The sequence below is a fragment of the Ictidomys tridecemlineatus genome (genome assembly GCF_052094955.1).
Source record: "Ictidomys tridecemlineatus isolate mIctTri1 chromosome 12 unlocalized genomic scaffold, mIctTri1.hap1 SUPER_12_unloc_1, whole genome shotgun sequence".
NCBI classification, from domain to species: Eukaryota; Metazoa; Chordata; class Mammalia; order Rodentia; family Sciuridae; genus Ictidomys; species Ictidomys tridecemlineatus.
In genome coordinates, this window is record NW_027520959.1 from 227366 (window position 1) to 247405 (window position 20040).

The 20040-nt window shown below is 33.6% G+C and overlaps 1 protein-coding gene across 1 annotated transcript in view; it reads left to right on the forward strand.

The window, feature by feature from the left end:
• The first annotated feature begins 306 nt into the window (after positions 1 to 306).
• Positions 307 to 20040, forward strand: part of LOC144372293 (uncharacterized) — a 75201-nt gene continuing 55467 nt past the window's right edge. The window contains exon 1 of the mRNA XM_078035649.1: positions 307 to 345. The gene's annotated coding sequence lies outside the window, so the exon portion shown is untranslated. The remainder of the gene's footprint in view (positions 346 to 20040) is intronic.

A 20040-nucleotide genomic window follows, 5' to 3' on the forward strand; every position in this document is an offset into this window, starting at 1 on the left:
GAATACTCTTATGGTATTTTAACTTTTGGAGGTATTGGGGTGTCTCTGGGGTTTGTATTCTATTAGTCTTTTTCTTCATACACCAGCATCACATTATTGGTTTTATAAAAGTTTTAACATCTTCTAAAACTAGTTTCCCCTTGTTGCTTTTCATATTCCTGGGAATTCTTGCTTGTTTATTTTTCCATGAGTACTTTTGAACTATTTTGTCTGGTGCCAGAAAAACAAAAATCTAAAAGAAACAAACATCAGATTAAATGTATACATTTAAAATCTATTTAACTTCTCCAACCTTTTTTTTTTTTCAGGTGCTAAGAAAGAATGTAAGACAGGAAAATAATTGTGGTAAGTGTTTTATGATTTTACATCTTAAAAATTCTTTAATTATTATTATTATTTATTCTGCTTCTTTAAGTTGTAAAAGGGATATTTTTTTAGGAGTGTTTCAGTTCATAGAACCTGTGGGTGGTAAGGTGGATACCAATAATGTGAGCTGTCTGAATAATGATGTTTGTCTTTCCCTATCTCTTTGACTCTAATATTTTAATTTCTATTATCTTGTCATTTTAAAGTGTGATTCTGAGAAGGAGATCCTGTATTACATCTAGCAACATTCAATGAATTCTTTCCTCTTAAATAGGAGGTTGAAAAGACTTCAAGTAATTTTGGTGATATAGAGGCACTTCTTTATCTTAAAAGTTTGTTGTGATTTTTTATTATAATAATTAGAAAAATTTCTACCCATAAAAACAACATAATAACAATAGTAAGCCCTCAATTCTTGCACAAAGAAATGGCCACCATTAACTCATGTTTGGAAACTTATTGATGGATATGAAAGTATACAGAAAACTTTAAATAAATAGCAGTATAAAAGACTTTCAATAAATAGCAGTTTCTCTCTATATGGAGCTATGTGGTCATTTTTAATATGTTTTATATATCTCTATTTGTGAGTTGAAACTGATGTGCATAATCATGGGTGATCGATGGCTGCCTAGTTCTATTTTTTTTAATTATTATTTTTTTATTTGTCAGTAGATCTTTATTTATATATGCAGTGCTGAGAATCAAACCCTGTTCTTCACAGGTGCCAGGCCAGTGCTCTACCACTGAGCTACAACCCCAGCCCTTGCTGCCTAGTTTTCCATCATTTAGAGGCATCATACTTTATCTATCTACTCCTTTGATAACCATTTACATTGTTACTTGTTTTTCTTTCTTGTGAATAATGGTATGTTGGTAATAGTATACTTATTCATTTATCTTCTTAGAGGTATAACTGCCAGGTCAAACATTATATATGTTTTAAATATTGATAACTATGGCTAAGCTGTTATCTGTAAAAACTATCCCCTTCAATGACCATGAGAATCTTATTTTCAAAACCCTTGCTCATACCAAGTTTTGTTAATCTTTTTAATCTTTGCTAATCTAATAGATAAGAAAAAGTACATTTTTGAGTAACATGTTTTTAGTTGGTATTGGGGATTTAGCCCAGGGGCACCTCACCAGTAAATTAGATTTCCAGAACCTTTTATTTATATTTTATTTTATTATTTTGAGACAGGGCCTCACTAAGTTTCTGAGGCTGTCCTTGAACTTGTGATCCTCCTGCCGCAGTCTCTTGAGTTTCTGGGATAACAGGTGTGTTCCACTGTATTCAACTATTGAAGGAAACCTTGTGTTATTCAAAAATTTTTTTCATTCAATATTCTTATTAACAAAGAATTCTCTTCTTAAGTACATACTTGTGACTCTTATGTGTCAGATATTCTTAGGAATAAATGTGATGCAAATATTTAAGTATACTGAGTTGTTTTTTTTAATCTTTTGCCTTCATTTTAAATCAATATTAATATTTAAAAACTTGAGGTTTGGGATGTGGCTCAAGTGGTAGTGTGATAGCCTGGCATGCATGAGGCACTGGGTTCAATCCTCAGCACCACATTAAATTAAAATAAAGATATTGTGTCCACATAAAAAGTAAATATTAATAAAAATTGAAAACTTGATCAACCAACTATAATTGTTTTGAATACAGAATGTTTTCCTCTGCAAAGAGCAGTACTTTTGTGGTTTATTCACTGAAGTGAAGCCTAAAGTAACTTTCAAAATAATTTTTTTAACAATTTTCAAACATGGATACCAATGGCTTAATAGCATACAGAATATTATTTCCATAATTGGTTGATAATATACTGTTTTTGAGTCATGTAAACTATGTGATTGTGTGTTCATGTGTAAACCTATGTGTATTAAACCTATGTGTATTTCTTCTGTCCAAAAGATTTTTTCACTTCCTGATGTAAATATGATTTTTAATTTTATATTTGCTTTAGATTTTATTTCAATCAAATAAGAGTTACATATAAAGATGGCCTCACATGAAGCAGATTCACAACTTTGTCATTGACCTACTGTTTATTCTTTGGATTAATTAAAAAAAACATTAAACTGTCTTCTATATATAAATTACATCTTGATTGCCTTTCCTGAGGGGGCTTTTGTTTTCACTTCAATTAACATTATCTACAGAGTACCCCAAGGTTTGTACCATATGGTCCAACTGGTGATTTATTCACCAGATTTTATTCAGCACTGAGTACCTACCTACCTGGTGGGGCATCCACAGACACCCAAATCATTATTTACTTATTTGTTTAATTTTTTTTGTATTGGGGATTTAATCTAGGGGTACTTTACTACAGAAACACATGTCCAGCCCTTTTGTTTATTTATTTTTTATTTTGAGATAGGGTCTTGCTAAGTTGCTTAGGGCCTCTCTAAGTTTCTAAGGCTGGCCATGAACTTAGGATCCTCCTGCCTAAGCCTCAATCTCCCAATGGTTGATACGTATTTATTATTAGGTTGAAGATGTGAAAGTCAATACCCATACATTTTAATTTAGAGAAGACAAACATAGTTTTATTTAATTTAGATGTGCATAACTATGGCACTTGCTACTATTTCATTTGATGGTACTATGTTTCAAAATTTGATTTGTACTATATTCTAGTTAATTTTTAAAATCACATAAGCCATGTATTTTAAATTTTTTTTTTTCATTATGGACAGAGTAAGTATTTAAACTAGGTATGCTGCTGGATTTTGTTTAAGGTCTGTTTATGTTTCCCAGTATAGGCATGGCAATATTTTTCATAATATGTTGTTTGAAAATTAGGATAAAGTAAATGCCCACCCCACAAACAAAGTAAATATAATTGTATGGTTTACTTTTTTTTTTTTTAATAAAAGCAGAGAATTAGATTGCCAGTATTTGAGTAGAATAAATAAGTCTTTGTCTGGGACCTGCCTGTGAAGATTTTCTGACTCCTAAACCAGTTTTTCAAGGCCTAAGTAAATAGAGAGATGGAAAAATTAATGATATAATAGATTTAACCAGTGTTTTATTCTGTATTTTGTATATTTGATTTCTATTGAAATACAGGATTCTAAAGAATAAATGTAACTAGTTTTAATTAGTATTATTGCAGAAGTAGTTTTTCATGTGAAAATCTTAAAATCAAATAATCCTCTAGCAATTTTTATTTGCACTTTAATTTGCCTAGCAATTGTTTCTTTTTTTAATATTCATTTTTTAGTTTTAGTTGGACACAATACCTTTATTTTATTGATTTATATGTGATGCTGAATATTGAACCCACAGCCCTGCATGTGCCAGGCAAGCACTGTACCACAGAGCCATAACACTAGCCCCTAGCCATCATTTCTTAATACATAGTCCAAAATTAAATCAAGGCAGACTTGAAATGTCTTCATTATTGGGCAAGATTAATGAGGTTTTTCTGAGGTTTTTCTTCTGGGATCTTATTGTGGCTAATGATGTAATCTTATTTGTTTTCTAAAATCTTGATGTTTGAGGTTCTTGAATCTCTTTTCTGTGGCAGTAGAGGAAATTGTTTATACAGTGCCTTTTATTATACTGATGAGTTTATTTCTTTAATTTGTGCCCTAATGCCTACTAAAAATATCCCTGAAAAGTGAGGGATTAAATAGAAGTTGTAATTAAAATGAAGGCTTTATCCTTTATTTCTCCTGTCAGCTGCATTTGTTAAAATTTTTATACTACATTTAAATAGATTTTAAGACTTTATTACAGTGTTTGGATTGTGGCTCAGTGGTAGAGTGCCTTCCTGGCATGTGTGAGGCACTGGGTTTGATCTTCAGCAAAAAAATCAATCAATCAATCAAACAAACAATCAATTAATTATGTTCTTCTACAACTATCAAAAAAAAAAGACTTCATTACATATAACATGGGTTGGATTTTGTGCATTTGAAACAGTTTCTTTCTATATGAGGCATAAAGCTTAATTTAGACTGGCATAGTAAGTGATCATTTTATTGGAAAGTTGGGTAGACAGAGAAGTTCAGTCTTCCTGTGAAGAATTTGAGACTTTGTACTCTTTGAGATAAAACAGCTTTGCAATCAAGGTGGTAGTACTGAGCTGCAGTGGGAGGAGAGATGCCAAGTGCTGGTGTACAGTGTAGATAAGAGCCACTCAGGGTTCCTTCTGTGGACTTTGCAATTGACCAGATCTCCCCAAGGGGCACTGTTAACTCAAAGTCTTATGAGTGGAATTTTAGAAAGAGGAGGGAATAAGAGTAGCTTTGGGGCACAAGGTCCATAAAGATTTCAGAGCTTAGTGAAACTCCCAAAGTTTTGAACATCCCATTTCCCTGAGAAATTTCCTCCCTCCTAACCCTGAAAGTTTTGTTCAGTGTGTGACATAATGCAAATTTGTGTGGAGCTAGGCAGAGCAAGTCTATTACTACAGAGTATAGATGCTGTCTTTAATTGGACATCCAGCATGGGAATATGGCTGAAAAACACTATCCCACACCCCCACACCTTATCTATAGCAGTGCAATTGGAATTTCAAACAAGCTTTTTCTTCTTTGGTTTGTTTAGAGAGGACACCTAGGTGCAGATTGTGTTTGTGTATGTTAAACCCACTGTGTTTTGTTTTAGATATATTTCAGTCTGTTCTAATATAACAATTTTCTTCAGTCTAAACATTCTAGAAGCCATAACTCAAACATTAATTGTTGTCAATGAGAAAGGATATCTTCTCACATCTTTTCTTGGTGGTTGAAACCATCCCACTTCTTTTTTCTTTTACCTTAAAAACAGATTACTGACACCTGGAAATTATAAACACATTGCATCAATCTTTATGGAAAGATTACCAATTATTGCACTGCAAAATAGGCATTTCTTTCTAATAGAGTGTTTCTCTTCATGTTTTTCTGTCTCTCAGTTTGGTACTTTTAAATACCTTGTAGGTGAATGAATGCTTTGTGTCATGCTGTGATTTAATAATTTTAGAGACTTTATTGATAGCTTTTCAAAACCTATGTGGGAGGGGAATGGAGGAGGAAGATTATTCATTCAGTATTAATTCTTCATAGCTCTTTAGATGTTTACAAGGTAGAATGATGGCCAATATTAATTACACCTACTCTGGTATAAGTTCTGAAATGAGTATTTTCTGTGAAGAGTTGTGAACAGTGAGGATTTTTGTGGTGGGCTTGGATTGAGCATTGCACTGTGCTCTTTGTGTGCATTATTACTTCATTTTATTCTCAAAACAACAAGGACTCAGTAAAATTGTGAAATTTGTCCTTGGGCATGTAGCTAGCAGGTTTAAAAAAATAAAAACAAACAAACAAAAAAATATCACTTGAATTCAGATTTCTCTATCTAAGTTCCAGTGCTTTCTTAGGCATACAGAGAAGGGTAATGCATACAGAGAAGCGTATTGGTAGAATCTTAGAAAATTTTATTGGACTTCAGAGGCTGCAACAGGAAGATCAATAGTATAAGGCCAGCTTCAGCAACTTAGTGAGACCATGTATTAAAATAAAAAGGTCTGGGGGTTTAGCCCCTTTATAGTACATCCATGTGTCATTCAATCCTCAGTTTCACTAAAAAAGAAAAAAAAGTTGTTAGACTGTTTCCATTGTTGTATTTTAGATAATGGAAATGTTGAAAAGACTGACAATTACTTTATTCTCTCACCACCCTTGCCCTAATTCATACTATCCTTTTTATTTTTAATGTTCCTCAGAATCAACTAATGAAGTCTAGGAGCATGCCAGGGTGTCTGGCTCATTGTGTTCAATACAACATAGGCTTGATTAATTTAGCAGAACTCTGAAATGAAAGGTTCATGCTGCCAAGTACAAACAGACCTTCTGTGGGATGTTAATTTGATTATAGAAGAGAATGCTTGTTTTTTTGTTTTTTCCTTGCTTTGTGCTAATAAATAAGCTGGCAGATTTTTTTATGAGTATACAGGATTTTGACTTGTTTATATCATGTAATTGATAAGAACTGGATAGTCTTAATAAACATTTTTCTTTTTGTAGTTCTTGGTTAGTTTCATTCTGTAACCTGCCAGCTAATTGTGAATTGCATTCTCTTTTGTTCTCTGCTCTTTTTACTTTGGATTTGGTTTTTAGATTGGTTGCAATAGGAATTTATTGGTAGGAACATAGATTATTTCCCCATTTGAACAGATTGTATGTTTTTATGACAGATTATTCTGTCACAGGCAGAGTGATTCACCAGAGCCTTGTGCAGAGGTGTTACTATTTGACTTTGTGTAGCCATTTTAAAAAATAACAGCTTTATTGATATATAATTCACATTACCATCAAGGTCACCCCTGAAATGTGCAATTCACTAAGTTTTAGTATATTCACATAGTTGTGTGCCTATTTTGTGTCTAATTCTGAAACACTTTTATCACCTTCAAAGAAGACCCATACCATTTAGTCATTACACTCCACTCACTCTTGCTCCATGTAGCTATGAATCTCTTTTCTCTCTTTGTGGATTTACTTGTTCTGGACATGTTATATAAATGTAATCATTCAATATATGGCCCTATGTGTCTGGCTTCTTAGCCTTTTTTTGAGATAGCACATAACAGAACTTTATTTTTTTTATTGTGAAATAGTGTTCTGTTATGTGGATACACTGCAGTTTGTTTATCCATTTATTAGTTGATGGATATTTGGGTGACTTGCACTTTGTGGTTCTTATGATCATGCTGCTGTGAATATTTTTGTTTTTGAGTTGACTTATGTTTTCTTTTGGGTAGATACTTTTGAGTGAAATTTATTGGCCATAAGTAACTCTGCCAGACTGTTTTATAAAGTGACTCTACCATGTTACATTCCCATCATCAATGTTTGAAGATTCCATTTCTCCATATCCTTGCCAACACTTTAATATGGTTTTTTTTCATAGTAGTCATCCTAATGGGTATGAAGTGGCATCTCATTGTGGTTTTGATTTGGATTTCTCTGATAACTAATGAAATTGAATATTTTCATGTAATTGTTTGCCATTGTTTATCTTTCTTAGGCAAATGACTATTCAGATCCTTTGCCCATTTTAAAATTGAGCTGTTCTTTTCTTGTTCAGTTGTAATAGTTCTTATGTATTCTGGATATACACAAATGTACTCTTATCAGATATGTGAAGTATAATATTTTTCTTATTCTATAGTCTTTTCACATCTTATGAAGCATGTAGATTTTTTATTGGAGTCTAATTTGCCAGTTTTTTTGTCTCCTTATGCAGTTTCTCTGAAATTTTCTATAAGTTAAAAAACCTCGGACCTTATTTCTCAAATCTCCCATTAAATTTTTTTCTACAGAAATAATGGTCATTTCATTAACTACACAATGGGTTAGAGATATTAAAAAAAATTGTGTTTTCAAATATTTTCATGAAATTAATGGAAGAAGCCCAAGATTTCAAACCTGATATCTAGTGCCCTCTTTAAAATCAGAAAATGTCTTTGAGTGTTCTGCTTAGCTCAGAATGCACATATTATTCTGTAAATATTTATAGGTGTCTAATGTATTCTGAGGACTTGACTGGGCTTGAAGATCTAGGAATGCTGGAGACATGGTCCTGTCCTTTAAAAACAAGAAGTCATGTGTCAGGCTACAGATTTCTACAGAGGGTAGTGGCACCAGTGGAGGATAAGGGGTGAGAAATCCTCACAGTGAGTCAGTGCTGGTGCTCTGTCTGCAGAGATGCATGGATGATCAGAACCTTTTGTTATAATCTTTGATTCTTCCTTTCAGATACTTGCTGCTGTGTGTGTTGTGTATATTGGCACCAGTGATCTGTAACAGCAATATTTATGGATATGTAATAAAATGTAGACATCATTGTGATGACTTTGATACCCAGAAGCAAACCTGAAGAAAGCCACTTTTCTGTGATTTCTTCAGGTTTTCAAGAATGGGAACTTCCTACTTACTAATTAATTCAGTGTGGTGGGTGTGGATTTCTGAGGTCCAGTCCAAAGCCAAGCAGTTCTGGGTAGTCAGAGCTAAAATTTGAGTCAAGGAGAAACAGCTCTTTGGCTGGAGAGAAGATTGTGTATAGAGAGTGGGGTGAGACCTGTTAAAGATTTTAGATCTTTCTTTAATAATGCAGAGCTATTGATGAGTTTGGGTGTGTGTGGGGAACATGGTTTTTCTTGTTATTGTATCACAGATGGTGGTTGTGAGGACTAGAAGTGGGGCTGTTGGACTAGTCCAGATAAGCGCCAATGAAGACCTGAGCTAGTGTACTGATGGTTGAGGTGAATACACAGACTGGAAATTTTTTGAACGTGCAAATCTGGATGCTTGGCTGCATCAACCATCATAAGTTAAAAGGAGGATTATTAAGAAGAAAGATTTCTGAAGAAGGTTTCAAAGGAATGAAATGCCACAGAAGCCAGCAAGATTTTAGGCCCTTGGGGTTAAAAGTGACAAAGCAGGGGTCATCCTCAGGCTCTCTAAAAAGAGGGAGGAAAGAGGGTCTCCTCCCAGCCATACTTTTTAAAATCCCAAGAGCACTTTTTTTAAAATGTATATATATTTTTTAGTTGTTGATGAACTTTATTTTGTTTATTTTTATGTGGTTCTGAGAATCAAACCTGGTGGCTTACATATGCTAGACATGTTCTCTATCACTGAGCCACAACCCCAGCCCCCAAGATTACTTGTAGGTTTGGTTTTATTGCCTCCTGCTAAGGCAGAAGCTTTGCTGGGAACTCTCTGCTATCATCACTAGCATTCCCAGAATTTGGGAAGCATTGTGGAGCAGAGCCATCTGTTTTTTTTTTTTTTTTAATTCAATCTGGCTTGGGCAGTTATTAAGATTTGAAGCAGAAGGTTGAAAATGCCTCAAAAGTTTGTGGCCTGAGTAGCCTATCATGATAGCATTTCTGTGCAAGATCAAGGTTCACAAGTGAGTAGACTAGAATGCATGAAGTAAACCGAGTTCACTTTTAGACCAGCTTACTTTGGGATGTGACTGCCCAGATGTTATGTTCCTGTGACTATTCACTTGACTCTATTCACTAATAGAAGCCTCTCTAGGGACTGGTTCTTTTCTTTGCTATGACTTTCAGAGCCTAGCATTACTGTACTTGGCACATCTGTGAATGAATGCATATAGGTAGCCATGCATAGCAGGCATAGGATGGATCATTTGATCAAGAAATATAGATTTAGGAGCCCCATGTAGAGCTAAGTGATTGATAAGTCTTGAGATTTATTCTTATTGGCTAAAAGACTTTTATGAAAGTTCAGTTGTGGTGTGGACCTGTAATTTTCATGTCTAAGTAACAAAATTGTGCCTTTTTGCCCTGCCTAGAATTTAATGCCTGTAATTTTCTGTTGATAATCCTGTCAGTGATTTTGTGTGTGTGTGAGGGGCAGATTAGAATCAGACTTGTGATGAATAGGTAAATGAAAGTGATAAGGCAGAGAATCTCTATTTTTTTTTTTTTAAGAATAACTGAGTTATAGGATGGAATCTTGGAAGTGATTTCAGATCACTCCTGTAAACTCTCACAAAAGATGTTTATAAAACACTTGGAACAATATATATTGTACTAAGAAAATGTGCTGTGATCTACTCTAGAGATACAAATCAGAGAACTTAATAAATCAGGTCTTATTTGTGAATGGAAAGGACTGAAAGTTCACCTTAAAAGTAAGAATTCAGTTGATGTCAAGATTGTGTATTCTGAGTAGCAGAAGTTAATGTAGTTCCATTTCTTATTCAAAAATAAAATGATTACAAATTTAATATTTTGGCATCTTGAAATCTGACTCCTGATTCCTATATCTTAATAGTTTTTGTAATACCAGCCTAGAATGGAATTCAACTTTAATATTTTTACTCTTTAATTTTGAGATGACTGTGTTTCTAATTCTGTCTTCACTCCATATTCAGTAAAGCCAAATTATTTTTAGCTTAGGTATGCCATAATTTTTATTATTAAATTTTATAAAAACATAATTTTTTTTATATAAATTAGTAATATTTCTCTCCACTTGGGAGAAGCTGCTTGATTCTTTTAAAAAATTAAGGCAAAAATATAATTATATTAACTTAGAGGCTAAATATTTTTGTCCTACCACCCTATCATATAACACAATATCATAGTCAGTTGCATATTTGTTTGTCCCTTGGTGTATTTGGGAAATTGGCTTCAGAACCCTCCTTAGACACCAAAATCTGAAGATGCTAAACTCTCTTATATAAAATGATGTAATATTTGCATGTAAATTATACCCATTTTTCCATGTACTCTCTATCATCTCTAGATTATTTACAATATCTAATATAGTATAAATATGGTGTAAATAATTGTGATGTTGTATTACTTAGGGAATAATGACCCTCCAAAAAGTCTCTACATGTTCAGAACAAAAGCATGTTTTTTCCCAAATATTTTTGATCTACAGTTGGTCAAATCCATGCATGTAGAACCCTGGAATATTGAAGACCAATTTTTAAAATATTTATTTATTTTTTTAGTTGTAATTGGACACAATACCTTTATTTATTTTTATGAGGTGCTGAGGATTGAACCCAGGGCCTCTCATGTGCTAGGCGAGTGCTCTATTACTGATCCACAACCCCAGCCCACCAATGTGTTTTTAACAATTATGTTTATTGTCTCAAATCTTCCTATTCCCTGCAGTATATGTGAGCCTTTTAAAAAAATTACTTAATTTTTTTTGACAAAAAACATTCAGTTGCCGAGTGTCTTTTAGCAAGTTGTAATAGACATTTCTAAGAATTTAAATTAAGTTATAGCATCTCAGCTTTTTAAATTACTGTAAGATACAGTGGTTTTCTTCAAATTTAAATGCTACAGGAGGGCAGTAATTGACAGTGGAGGTGTCAAGAGGAACCATAATTTGGCTCTTAGCTTCAATGGAACTCAAGCTGTATTGTTATTTCACAACATTAATTACAATCAGTATCAGAGATGAGATTTAATGTTTCATAATTTTAATTATAAGTGGTTAAATGTCTTTGCTTTTTTTTCACCAATTTACCAATTTTCATTTGTAAAACTCCAAAAAAAATCAATAAATAGAAGATGCAATAACTCAATACTATGGTTGTCTTCTTCATCTTTTGTTTAGCATATTGCTTCTCAGTGAAGATAAGAATACTTGAATATTGTGCTTGCAGAACTCATTGTCTAGATTCCATGATTACTGAACACTCAGGATTAGTATTGTTTAATGTAGATATGAATTTGCGTATGATGTGTTTGAAAGACGTGTAGAGAAATCATGTCAGTCAAAATTCATTAAAAGCTCATTGTTTAGCAAAATTATACCTTTGAGAACACAAAACATGACAGTTTTGAAGAATCTGAATAAATTTAGAAGAAGAGTAAATTTTTAAGGGAATCTGAAGCACATACCATCCACAGTTACCACTAACAAATGATTTTTATAGATTTTTGGGTACCTGGCATGAGTTCCTGGGTTCTTTTTTCAAATTACTCATTAGTTGTAATCAGTTATACATGACAGAAGAAAATGCTTCAATTCATTGTACACAAATGGAGGAGATGTTGGGTTCTTTTAGATAAACAACCTTAAACGGTATTATCATTGCAAGGGAAAAAGATAGTGTAAGGTTTTCAAATGGCTGCCCTTGCTATGCTGTAAAAGGTCTTGTATATTATGGCAGAGCTATGGATGGTTTTTTTTGTGGTGAATAATTAAGCTTGCATCTTCTATAAAATATAGTAATTTCCATTATTGGTCCAGTTAGCTGAGTTCAGTAATGAAGAATATGCTGTTACAGAATATTATTTTTGATACCAACTGTTAGAGAATTTACTTAAAACTTTCTATTTGTTATTGATATTTAAAAAAATAATAATTTGGGGTCTGTCTTTTCATATCCTTTTATATTTCTAAGCCAGAATGACTACTTAGAGCTGGCAGACTCCATACTTGCTGTGTGTGGAAGTAATTTTTAATCTTTGTTCTGAGTTCACTTAAGATATGAGAGATACTTGTCATTTTGGAATTCTAAGATGTTAGTATACAGTTCTTCAGTCATGTTATTGAAATTTATTATTTTAACCTTTAATTAGAAGAGTCATTGTTCTTCGCTGTCTGTGGTCTTCTTCCATTGCTATTCTTTCGTTATGTGATTTAAGTGTTGCTAAACCTTACAAATTATTCCGTGGAATAATTTTTAATTTGGTACTGTCCATTCTTCAAAAAATCCAGCCCTTTTAACCATAACATACAGAGAGCACATGTGCAGTAAACATTTATTTGAATTAATGAATTTCTTTAGGGCTGCTTTCAAACACAGTGTTTTCAGTATTCAGTGACTGAGCCTACAGTACTGATAGTTTAGCTAAACATTCAGAGTTCATTTGAAGCCAGTAAACAGACAACTGTGCAATCCAGGGAGATCAATTTGTTAACTTTTCTATCCAATAGTAATTTAGGTTTATTTAGAGAGAGAGAGAGAGAGAGAGAGAGAGAGAGAGAGAGAGAGGGAGAGAGAGAGAGAGACAGAGAGAGGGAGGGAGGGAGGGAGGAGAGAGAGAGAATTTTTAAATTTTTGTTTTTTAGGTTTTGGTGAGTACAACATCTTTATTTCATTTTTATGTGGTCCTGAGGATCAAAGCCAGCACCGCACCCATGCTAGGTGAGCACATTACCACTTGAGCCACATCCATAATCCAGTAATTTACTTTTACAGTCGTGTTTATATAGAGTAAATTTCAAAGGAAAAGGTGTATTTGAAGCAGTTATATGAGTAAGTTTGCTACAGTGAAAATTTTCGGTATGCTAACAGAAAAGGGACAATGTAAAATTGATATTATATAATTCAGGTAGCTCTTTTTAAAGACAGTTTTATTGAGGTATAATTGACATCCAATAACCTTCACGTTTAAAGTGTATGATTTAATCATTTTTGACACATATTCACACCCAAGAAACCATCATAACAATGAGGAGAATGAAAAGATCTATCACCACCCCAAATTTCTATGTTTTTCTCTCCTCATGGTCCTCTGTCCCTTTCTCCAGGCAACCACCAACCTACTGATCTGCTGTCATTATAGGTTAGTTTACTTATTCTAGTGTTTTATGTAAATGAATTTATATCACATGTACTCTTTTTTTTTTTTTTGGCTCTTTCACTCAGTGTAATTATTTTGAGATTTGTCTCTGTTTCTGATTATACCAGTTGTTTATTCTTTTGAGTGCTCAAAGTATTCCATTGTATGCATGTATCTGTTCAACATTGACAGCCATTTGGGTGTTTTCAGCTTTTGGCTCTTAGAACTAAATATATCTGAACAACTATATTACAGATCTTTGTGTGGATTTATGCTCGCTTTTCTCTTTGGAAAATACCCAGAAGTGATATAAGTAGAACATGTGGTAGGGTATTTTTAATTTTTAAAACTGAAAAACTGTTTTCCAAGTTGTCGTTTCCTTTTACATTCCTACCAGCAGTGAATGAAGAATCAGTTGCCCCAAGTCTTTATCTTAAATACTTACTGTGGTAGTCTTTTTAAATTTTATTCCTCTAATAGATACATAGTATTACCTCATTGTGATTTTTAAAATATTTTTTTAGGTGCAGATGTACACAATACCTTAATTTTTTAAATTTATTTTTATGCAGTCCTGAAGATTGAACCGATTGCCTCATATGTACAAGGCAAGTGCTGTGCCACTGAGTCACAACCCCAGCCTCTCATTGTGATATTAATTTGTATTTTCCTATTGGCTGATGATGATGTTGAGCATATTTTTATGTGCTTATTTGCCATTTTTTGGTACAGTATCAAATCTTGTATGCTATTATTTATTGGGGTATTTGTTTTTCTTATTTATTAAGTTTTAAAAGTTCTTTTTATATTCTGGATACAAATTCTTTATCAGATTTATGATATTTTGTCCCAGGCTGACATGTTTTACATTCCCCTAGCAGTGTCTTTCAAAGAACAGATGTTCTTAATTTTGATGAAATTCAATTTACTAGTTGTTCTTTAATGCACTTTTGGTATCATATCTAAGAACTCTTTGCCTAACCCCAAGTCACAGAAGTTAGCTCCTGTTTCCTTGAGGAGGTTTATTGATTTAGGTTTTACACTTAGGAATATGACCCATTTTGAGTTAATTTCTGTATGTGGTACAAAACAGGGGCAAAAATTCATGAGTTATTGTATATGGGTTTTTAGTTTTCCAGCAACATTTATTAAAAATGAACAGTGTCTCTTTGCTGAATTGCCTTTGTACCATTGCCAAAATAAGTTTTCTGTGTACATGAATCTATTTTGGCCTCTATTTTGTACCATGATCTACTTGTTTATCTTTATATCAGTACCACATTGTCTGAATTACTTTACCTTTGTAATAGTGTTTGTCTTATGATTTTTTTTGCAAAGTTCTTTGGACTGTTCTGGGTCCTTTGCATATGCATTGGAAGTTTATAATCAGCTTACCTGTTTATACAAAACAGCCTGCTGAGATTCTGAGATACTGAGTCTATGAATCAACTTGGAGAGAATTGACTTCTTAACATCATTGAGTCTTCCAACAAATGAACATGTTATTTCTTCCCATTTGTTTAGATTTTCTTTAATTTCTCTCAGCAATCTTTTAAAAGTAGAAGTCTTGCATATCTCTTTCAAATTTGTCTTAAATATTTGACATTTTTGGTATTATTATAGTATGTTTAAAAAATTCAATATAAAATTTTTCATTACCAACAGAACAATTCAGTTCCATATCTAGCTCTGGTATCATGCAGCTTTGCCAAACTCACCTTCTAGCAGTAGTTTTTTTGGGGGGTATATTTCATTAGATTTTCCTATATAGATAATCTCATCATTTAAAAATATAGCTTGAATTCTTCCTTTCTCACTTGACTGTCAGTTTTTTTTTTTTTTTTGCCTTATTAAAGTAAGCAAAATCTCTGGTATATTGTTGGATAGAAATGATGGGAGTGGTCATCCTTATCTTGTTCCTTATGTTAAAAGAAAAACATTCAATCTTTTTTAAATTATGTGTGCTGTTAAATATAGGTTAATTTTGTGGATTTTTTTTTTATCAGAAAGAGACTGTTGTATTCCTAAGGTTTTTATTGTTGTTGTTTTTGAACTAAGAATGGGTATTGGATTGTTATTATTTGTTTGCTAATATAATGATGTGTAATATGTTTTGAATGGCAAACCAGCTTTGAAATATTAGCATGAATCTCATTTAGTCATGAGGTATTATTCATTTTATATATTATTGTATTTAATTCATTTAAATTTTGCTTGGGAACTGGATGTGGTGGAATACACTTATAACCCCAGCTACTCTGAGGCAGGAGGTTCACAAGTTCAAGGCTATGATGGGTAACTAAGTGAGACCCTGTATCAAAATAAAAAGGACTGAGGATGTGGCATTAGCCTAGCCACATTAGAGCATTATCTTAGCATGTGTGAAGCCCTGGGTTGTATCCCTTTTTACAACCCCCCACTCTCCCCACAATTTTTGTATAGAATTTTGCACCTGTGTTCATGAGAGGTATCACAACCTCTTGTAATGTCATTTTCTGGCTTTGATAGCAGGTTAATGCTGGCCTCAGAATAAGTTAGGAAGTATTTCCTCCTTTTCAGTTTTCTTATAGAACATGTATAATTCTTTTTTTCCCTACATGTTTGTTGGAATTTTCCAGTGAAGCTATCTGGATCTGAAAAAAATTTTAACGGAAGATTTTCAAGCTCCAGTTTTTTTTTTTTGTACTTTTTTTTTATTGGTTGTTCAAAACATTACAAAGCTCATGACATATCATCTTCCATACATTTGATTCAAGTGGGTTATGAACTCCCATTTTTTACCCAAAATACAAGTTACAGAATCACATCAGTTACACATCCACATTTTTACATAATACCATATTAATGACTGTTGTATTCTGCTAACTTTCCTATCCCCTACTATTCACCCTCCCCTTTCCTCTCATTTTCCCTCTCTACCCCATCTGCTGTTGTTTAATTCTCTCCTGCTGAGGGCCATTACCAAGTAGGAATGACGCATCGAAATTTCCTTGCCAAGCGTACCCCATGCTGCTTAGAGGACATTTGATGGAACATTGCATGCATGCTTTAATAAGGTGACCTTGCTCAAGGACCAAGGTGGGTTTAGAGCTGATCAGGTTTGAGGAAGTAACCGGCTCCTTGAGTTTAAGGCGTTGCCAGTTTAAGATAATGGGTTTTAGGGAAGTTGGAAGTTGAAGATTATTGCTGGGATTAGGGTGTTCCTGCTGCTTGTTCCCATTGAGTTCTCGTGAGATTAAAATGGGATTTGGAGAGAGCCTCGTGGAGTAGGTGGTTTGTGCGGGAGACGGTAGAACGCGCTTGCCCCTGGACCTGTGTGGAGGTGGTGTGAGAGCTGGAATAAAGAATTGCTGTTTGAACCTACAAAGCTGTGAGGGCCTCGTGATTCTGGTGCCAAGCCGAGACATTGGCCTTGGCACTCTCCTTTTTTTTTTTTTTAAATACAAATTCTCTTAAATATAAACCTGTGACTACTCAATTCAGGTTTTCATTGTAGGCGAGTTTGGTGGTATCTTTCTAGAAATTTGTTGTTTTTATTTAGGTTGATAGATTTATTGGCATATGTCCTTTCCATATCTCTACAAACTATGGTGATATCATTTTTTCTTTCCTGATATTAGTAATATGTATATTCTCTTTTTTTCCCTCATTAGCCCAACTGGAGGTTTCCACTTTTTTTTCTGTCTTCTCAAAGAACCAGTGTTTTATTTATTTATTTATTTATTTATTTTTTATTTATTTTGTGTATGTGTGTGTGTGTGTGCTTGGGGTCAAGCCAGGGCCTTATACATGGTAAGTACACACCGTACTACTGAGTTATACCCCAGCCCAAGAACCAGCATTTAATTAGTTTATTTTTCTCTATTTTCTCTACTTTTTTCTGTTGTTTATTTATTGATCTTTCTGCTCTTTCTTCATTACTTCTTTTTCTCATTTACTCTCTGCATGTGATTTAATTATTTCTTTTACCATATTTAAAAATTTTTATACATAAAATATGCTTCTTTGAAGATTGTCATTTAAATTATTTTCTCCCTGAGACATAAAGATATTGAGGCACAGAGAAGTGTGCTGTAGCTCATTGGTAGAGTGTTTCCCTCACATATGAAGCATGAGGTTTGATCCTTAGCACCACATAAAAATAAATAAATAAAGATTAAAAAAAAAGAGGAACTAGCAGAAACTAATGTTTGGGGTACCTTACTTTGTTGAAATCTGTGAAATAATTTCTGAGAGCAAATCCTAAGTGTTATTTTTTTTGTTACTTTCTTTTGATTTTTGCAGTGGTAGGGATTGAACTCAGGGATGCTCTGCCACTGAACTACATCCCCAGTCCTTTTTATTTTGGGGCAGGGTCTCAATTGCTGAAGTTTGCCTTGAACTTATCATTCTACTGTCTCTGTCTCCTGTGTAGCTGGGATTATAGGCACCTGTGTGCCCAGTTTTCTGGTGTTAGTTTTTTTTAGATGGACACAATACCTTTAATTTATTTACTTATTTTTATGTGGTGCTGAGAATCTACAGGAGAAGAACATGACCCTCTGAGGACTGGAATGTAAATAAATTTTTTTATTTCAAAGGGGTTTCCTGGAATTAGTGCTTAAGAATTCAATTAGAAATGGTGAACATGAACCTAATTAACCTAAAGTTGTCATGGCAGAGGATACTTGAGAGTTTTATGTTATCCTACTGTCAGTTCAAAGTCAAGAAGTGTATCTGGTCAAGATTCTTTTTGATCTTTTTTTAGATCTTCAAAAAAACTGAAGTTCAAGAGAGCCATGCTATTATCTTTTTAGAGAGAACACACTTTCTTCTGTCCGAGTTTCACCCTGTTCCCCCTTCACATCACTTCTAATAAACTCATTGCCTGCCACTCTGATAAGTTTGGAAACTTATATCTCGATTGAAAAAAAAAAAAGTCTGCATTTGAAGGGGGTGGTCTTCATTCTATCTCAGTTTTTCTGAGTGTCCCAGCCCTGTATCACTAAAAGATCCTTGCCAGCTGAAGGGCTATCAGAGACTCCCTGGAGTGCCTTCACTTCATAGTTTATACTGCTCTCTAGAGGGAAAAGACACAGGGGATGATATTCACTAGGCCCTCCAAAAGAATTTAGACATGGTGGCTGTTCAAACCTTTTGTTAAGCAGTTATGAAACCCACAAATAGGACAATATAGGATGTTAGGATGAGGACACATGAAACCAGAAATTCTTAAAGAAGGAATTTCAAATCAGATATTGTGATAAGGTGTCTTTACCTGGGAAGACAAAGAACAGAGATAAATTGTTCTTATTTTTAAAACTGTCAAGTTACACTTGTCTGCTTTTCTCTCATGTGAAATCCTCACAAAGAAAAACCAAAATCTTTAATCTGACATCCAGTTCTTGGAGAATACTGCATTTATTTGAAATGTACAATAGAAATAAAAAAAAAAAACAGTTGATAAAACAAAGAGGGAATGCTGGAATTAAATATGTGAACAGAGCTGAGTGCAATGGTGCACTCATGTAATCCCAGTATCTTTGAAGGCTGAAGCAGGAGGATAATGAGTTCAGTTTTAGCTTCAGCAAAGATGAGGTGTTAAGCAACTCAGTGAGAATCTTTCTCGAAATAAAATACAAAATAGGGATTGAGATTTGGCTCAGGGGTCCAGTGAGTGAATACATTTTAGAATGACTTGTTATCCTATGACAGATAAATAATCCACTCACTATTGACTGGATGCTACAATTCAATCACAAGATACCAGCTAGTTTCTATGTGGAAAATACCTGGTATCTTATAGACAGTGTGGTGAAGATGTTCCTGCACCTCCTGTCTGACTGGGTCACAGTGTGGTGGATCCTGTGGCAGGGCTGCACCACCATGGGTAATTTTTAGTGTTTTGTTTATGATACTCATGAGATAGATAATAGGGCATACAACAGTCAATAATAAAAGTACATGTTTCCTGAGATTGCAGAAAAATTCCCCGAATGAGATTAAGGATACAAATAAGATATGTCCTGAGATGTATTTTAGTATCTCTGACAATACAAACAATAGTGTTTTTCTTAAGATATTCACAGGGAAAAGATTGCAAATCAAGGTTCCTGAGAAAAGCTTAACAATTTACACTAAGCTCCTCATTCTAAAGCCACAACCTGTCCAACATACATTCCTTTTACTAACAGAGCCTTCTTTGCCCTACACAGGAATTCATGATGAAAATAGGAATCACATAGTTAATAGTAATAGCAAATGAGTTGAAGTGCAGAGCCTGCTGTTTAATTAAAAATTATAAGGAGATAAGAATTCATAATTTGATGAAGGACCAAAGAAACTCTTTCAAAAAGCAGTTAAATAGGTCATGTGAAAAAAGAAAATTAGTTTGGAAAAACAGAATAATGTAAAATTTTATATAGATATATTTTAAAGTCAGTTCACAGTAGTAGGCTTTTAAGTAATAGGCTTTCACTCTTTTAAGTGTGTATTATTAAGATTTTAGTTTAGAAGCAAAAAAGCTTACCAATAACCATAGGTATGCTTTAAAGTTAAAAGTTAATAATAGGTCATGATACAGGTAGTCAAGTTGCATAGTCTAGTACTTAGTGAT